This window comes from Phalacrocorax aristotelis, chromosome 10 (genome assembly GCF_949628215.1).
Source record: "Phalacrocorax aristotelis chromosome 10, bGulAri2.1, whole genome shotgun sequence".
NCBI classification, from domain to species: Eukaryota; Metazoa; Chordata; class Aves; order Suliformes; family Phalacrocoracidae; genus Phalacrocorax; species Phalacrocorax aristotelis.
Genome location: NC_134285.1, coordinates 23,500,200 through 23,506,199, shown reverse-complemented (window position 1 = coordinate 23,506,199; position 6,000 = coordinate 23,500,200). Strand labels below are relative to the sequence as shown.

General features: G+C 47.2%; 1 protein-coding gene across 5 annotated transcripts in view; it reads left to right on the top strand.

Annotated features, from left to right (window-relative positions):
• The first annotated feature begins 269 nt into the window (after positions 1 to 269).
• SUSD6 (sushi domain containing 6) overlaps positions 270 to 6,000 on the top strand; it is an 89,775-nt gene continuing 84,044 nt past the window's right edge. For 2 of the 5 annotated variants that reach the window (XM_075105791.1, XM_075105785.1), the window contains exon 1: positions 270 to 415. The gene's annotated coding sequence lies outside the window, so the exon portion shown is untranslated. Of the gene's footprint in view, positions 416 to 475; positions 1,053 to 1,462; positions 1,589 to 6,000 lie in introns of those variants that run through there. The other 3 variants (XM_075105788.1, XM_075105789.1, XM_075105790.1) reach the window with 3 other exon arrangements.

The following is a 6,000-nucleotide window of genomic DNA, read 5'->3' as shown; positions in this document are numbered from 1 at the left end:
TAAAGTGCTTAGAAGGGGAGTATTTATAGGGAATGTTTTGCCATGTACCGTATTAATCTCTTATATCCGACTGAGCGATGGTAAGCCATTTCAATCGCCTGTTACGGGCTTTTGCTACGAACCATCGCTGTGCTACGGCAGAAAAACAGGAAAAGTAAACTTCCCTCAACCTTCCCAGCAGAGCTTCACGCGCTCCTCTTGATGTGGAGCGGTCCCTTTAAGGCCCGCCAGGCCCCGCCCCGCCCCGCGCGCGCCGGCCGGCGGCGCGCGGGGCGGGGCGGGGCCTGGCGGGCGGCGGCGACCGGGGCGTTGGGCGGGCGAGAGGCCGGGGCGAGCGGTCGCCGACCTTCAGCCCCAGCCCTGCGGTACCGCCGCCCCGCCACCGCGCCCGCCTCGCCCGCCCCGAGCCCCTCCGGTGAGCCGCTGTGGGGTGGGGGCAGGAGGGTGCGGGGTGTGGGGGGGGTGCGCGGGGAGCGGGCAGCGGCCTGGCTGCGGTGAGGAGCGGGGTTCCGCCGGCGGCGGCGGTGAGGAGCGGGGCCGCCTCCCCGCACGGCAGCGTGTGTTTCGGGGGCCGTGAGGGGGAGACCGAGGCCCGCCGGGTGCCGGCCCTTCGCTTTCCTCGGGGCGGGACCCCTTTCCTCGGTCGTTCAGCCTCGTGGATCCTCCCCGGTGTGGGATGAACCTCTGGGATTTAAACGCCCCCGAGAGCAACAACCGAGCAGCATTCTTTGCTCTCGTCTGTTTTCCCTTCCGCCGAGCTTAAGGGTGTGTAGAGAGACTCCGAGGAGAAGTGTCTGGGATAAAGGGATTAGCGAAGGCGCTCCCACGGGTGATTTAAGGCGAGGAACTTCGTGTTCGTCTTCGCGTTCCTACGCACGGTGCCTCAACGGCGCCTAAAGGTCCGCGCCCTCCCGGCAGCTGCCTTTACACGTGTGCAGCGCTTAGGCTGGACCTGTACACGTGTGTAACACATCTATCCTAAACCCCCCGGAGGACCTGGAACTCGAAAATAGTCAGGCGGGGCCTTTGAGAACTGAAAGGCAAGAACTGTTGTAAGTATCCCTAAAGCTGAGTAAAAGATACCGTAATAAATAGCCCTTATTTCTAATGCATTTGCTTAATGCAAGCAGTGGCACACTTTTTCATCTTTGTAGTGTTCTTTTAAACAGATTAACGGAGATACAGTAGTTTCAAGCAGGCTTGTTCTCAAGGGGGTTACGTTATTGTTGGGAATGGACTTGATCGCAGTATAGTTACAGTAACACAGACTTTGATGGGTGGAAGGAGGTGAGTGGATGTAAACATATAAATTAAAAATATCCTGAAGTCGCCTTTGGAACGGCAGAGAGCTAAACCGAGCTGATGGGTGGAGAGGATTTTGCACTTGTCTGGTTGCGCTTCCTAGTGGCTTTTTGTGCTTGTTCCCATAAATGCTATTATGTAATGGTGCTTCTCTTGGCAGGAGCCTATTGTCACCGTAATTCCTGAGGTTTCTGGAGCAATGCATGTTTTTCGGGAGAGTCCTGGTCAGAACAATGGGAAGAAAAGTTCTTAAGAGGACGTTTTAACCTCTTCAATTTTTCATGCGGTAGGACTAAGCTGAAGACATCTGGCTATCTTCCAGAGTATCTTTACTGGCGTCTGTTGTTCAGCTTGTCTCTCTCTTCTCCTAGGCTGCGCTATAGATACCGGGCACCAGCTTGCTGCTTGCATCCTGCGTCAGAGCTGGGAAGATGTTGCCTCTCTCCTTTAATAATAATTTTTATACTCTGTTTTTTCGTGGGGTTTTTTCTCGTTTTTCCCTCTGAACCAGAAGCAGAAGTGGTACAGTTATTTTCAGAGTGCTAACTGTTGCTTTGAAAAAAAAATACTTGCGATAATAGGGAAAGGGGACTCTCCCCAGTCTGCATCTCTAGTTAGAACTTGTCTGTGTACATCAAAGGGAGGCAAAACGTCTAAGCAAGGAGAGAATTTGCATATTAAATGCCAGTGCTCTTAGGATCTGTACTTTTATGCCTGCAGTTTATTGTTAATTTCCTCTGCCACTGCTGCCTCTTCAGGTGTCTGTCATAAATCTCTTTGCAAGTCTGCCTCGTTTTCATGCCACACTATTTTTTGGGGGTATGCAGAGAGAATATTCTATGCAGAGAGAATAATTCTTTCTAGTATTGTAATCTGGTGGCCAGTTGTGGCACCGGCAGTTTTACAGATCACACTTCTGTCTTTTAATAACTTGCATGTTGTTTGTGGTAGTGATTCTGTAAGCAAGATTTGCAGAAGAAAGTAAGTTTGGTGGGTTTTTTTAGTGTCACTAGAGAAGAGAGCACTGTCCAAATGTAGGAAGGTATGTTTCTCTAAGGGGCCACTGGGATGAAGGAAATGTGCCTGAAAGACCTGCAACCTAATCTAACTAGCTTTTAAAATCAAAGATTATTGTTATTGCTTTATGGTTTTGCACCTCGCTGTAGAGCGTGACTGCACATGACAAGGGAACCGTAACCTCTTAAATCGTTGTCAAAACCTAGGTGCCCTCATGTTCCTACTTTAAAGGGTTTTTTTAATAAGCAGATGCTTCTGTGAAGTCCGGGTCTGGGAACGTACTGATCTGGAGACTGAAATTTCCCAACCACGGTATTACTGTAGCAGAGACTTTGCTTATGTCACCTTCTTTCAGCTTGGCATGCAAATTGACCACCTGTGGTCTTTGAGGAGGGCCCAATGTCCTTGAGTTGTTCAGTGCACCCTGTTTCTGCTGAAACAATTTCCAGACAGTTATCAGCAGAGTTTATATTTAGTGCAGCATGTGAAGGTGGACTGAAATGGCTGCTTGAGCTCATGAGCTGCCTGGGGAGCCAGTGAGCAATGGTTACTGAAGTCACTAAACGAGCGTCCTGGCTGTAGTGTAGTGATTTTGATGGGATTAGTTCTGTCCTGTGATCATGGTTGTTTTCAACTGTTTTATTTCTGCATGGAGAATTGTTTCAGTTCTCTGTGAGGGGCAGTCTGCAGTGGTCTTAAACTCAGCTCCTCAGCTGTGCAACTTCCCAGCTGCAGACTTGGGTTTCTGTGTCTGTGTCTGTTCCTGTTGCATCACTTCTGCTTTATTTCAGCATACTTGCTCACACCACAGCTGTCTGCTGCTATACTGCCTAAATATATTTCTTGCTTGTTCTGCTTTCATGAGAAAACAGATGTAAGCTGCTGGCTTCTGTCAGTCCGGGAAGGTTTGACGCTGCACCCAGAGCCTGTGTCAGGCCACTGCTGTCTTTTTTTTCCCTTTTGAAAGTTGCATCTCTCCTTGCTAACCTGAGATCCTCCCGGAGAAGCCCACTGCCTGCTGATAACTGCATGAAAGGGCAGTAGCGTGGAAGCCTTGCTCCAGTGTTTCCCAGCCTGCACTCTGTCGTGCACTCTGCCTGATACAAGGACTCCCCACAGCTCCCCTGCCCTCCAAGCCACTTGTCAGCTGCTATAACCAGCTGATCCCAGCTGATCAGGCTTAGCTGGGAGAGAGGTGATCTTTCACTGGCAGGGCTGGGCCTGCTTGCCTGAAAGACTGGGGTGGGGAAGAGGCAGCAGGGATTGAATTCTGCTTTAGGAGTATGTAAATAGAAACAGGAAGGCATTTCCTAGAATGGGAAAAGGGAAAACTTAACCCATACATAGCAAAGATGCTTGCTCATAATGAGGTATGGCTACAGTAGATTTCTCTTGCCAGACATAGTCTGTAATTATGTTTATCTAGTTGTTATGGCAAGGATCCTGTCTTTAGAAATGCCATCATACATGTTTAATCTCTGTTATGAACCTATTCTGGGTACAAATAGAATTATTTCAGATGTAACAACTTAACCCACAGCACAGAGAGTAGTAGTTAGGGACAGGTAGAGGACTTAGATGAAGTGCTCTGTCTTTGCAAGTCCTTTGTAATTCACCCAGCTTTGCTGCTTGGTAGTTGTGCAGACAGTGCTCTCCTTGACTCTACAGGCAGGCTTGTTTGCTGAGCAGCTGCAAAAATTGATTTTAAGTTTAACCAGTGGAAATGCTTCCTATAAATTTCAGGAAGCGAACTTTTGCGTGTAGCAAGAAACACTCACCCACCATTTGTGCGCTGTTTGTTTTCTTACTGAGTAGTGGCAGCTCCTGCTCTCTCAGAGGAAGCTTAGTGTTCTCGCACGGCTGGCTTTGTGATGCAGTCTGCAAACAGGGTATTTTCAAACTGAGCCTACTGATGCTAATAAGAGACCAGTCAAAGCCTGGCCTCTTGTTTGGTTGCTTATTTATTTATTTTAAACTGATGAAATTTGTATGTGATAGTTCAAGACAGTTTAATGAGGAAGCTCACTCTGTCAGAGAGCTGCAGGACCAGAAATTAGAGGTATAAACCCCCTACCTCTTCCCTGCTGCTTCAGTTGTCCCCTTCTCCCAGCCTCTGGCTGCCTCCGTGTGTTGAACGGTGGGCAGGGTCCGAAAGCCGAGCGTTCACTGAGAACCTTCCCCACAGCGCAAAGGGTTGATGTGTCTCCTGTCGCTCTGGTGATTCCCCGAGGGGAGCTGCAGTCCTGGCAGCCAGCCCACCCAGCAGTGAATTTCCTTCCTGGTGTGAGTGAGTGTTAAGTGGAATGGGTTGGTCATCACCTCTGCAGCAGTAACCTTGTAGGCAAGGTAAAGTACAACTTAATGGAGCTGGTAGAGCAGGGCAGGCTAAAGGGAAACTGGCTTCTGGAAGCACTTTTATGTGGAAAATGAAACACTGAATCGTATTTATGCCGTGGACTAGAATGGTTTTTAGTTCAGCAGTGTAAACTCACTTGCTGTAGGAATTACTTCCTTGCAGATGCTTGAACTTGCTAGGCTGAAACGTGCACCATTTTAACCTTATGCTCGGAAGCAAACCAGTTTCAACATTCTGTATCTCTGTCCGTAGCTTCCCTAGCTTACACTTTAAAAGCTCCAGAACCATTTTGAAAACTTGAAAGCCATTTACATTTTCCCGCAACTCATTTTCATCCTGGTTTATAATTAAATGTTGCTCTGGTTTGCTGCTGTTCCTATTTTTTTTTTCTGCATTGGTTTAATGGGGTTTTGTAATAAAATGAGTGGGAATTGAAAGAACATCTGATCAAAACCAAGTTTGCCTCTTGTTTGGGAATGAAGATAGATAAGAAGTTATGCTGGAATATTGGATCTCGTTCTGCAGGCCTCCTAAGGGAGCATAAGTTTTAAGAGGGAAATCCTGTTGATATGTCAGTTTTGTTAAAACAAACAAAAACAAACCCCCAACCCACAACATCCTTCAAATACCAAACCCCCAGTTTCTGTAAGTGAGCTTGAGAGTGATGTTCTTATGCTATGTAAAAATATAGATCTTTCAATAGCTAAACTTGCAACTTGATTTTCAACAGTAGCTGTTAAAGGCAGCTTGCTTTGAAAGGAGCTAAAGTTTGATGTGTAGTTTTACATACATAAGTGAGATACTTGAACGCCTCTGGCCTATTTAAGATTTTTTTTTTTCTTCTTGGTAATGACTTCTGGAAAGTCTGCAAGGAGTAGATACCGAAGCATCCTGTGCTAACAGAGTGGGGTGTGCCAGAATCTCATTTGGGGGTTGGAGCTCATTTGTGCCAATCACTCTTACAAGGCATTTTATTTATTAGGCCTAGTAAGGTGCTCTAATGTTAGTTAAAACACCTTTAAATGAGTGGTGGAGGGAAGGTAAGGATGCATACTTGGCTCTCTAATGAGCCAAAAGGCAAAAGAAAGTTGATGTGCAGCGAAGAAGACTTAACAGTAATTTATCATCTTCTGCTGTGTGGGGATTTATTCTACTTGAAAGCTAAGACAGAAACTGCCCACAAAATAGCCTGTGTAGGTTATCCTTCAGTGTTGTACACAGCCTGAGGAGAATTCCTTCTGTGTCAAAACGCCAGCCTGGAAGGGTGATTGACATCTCTGCTTTTCAAGAGAAGTGTCAAAATTGCAGAGCATTGCTCAGAGGGT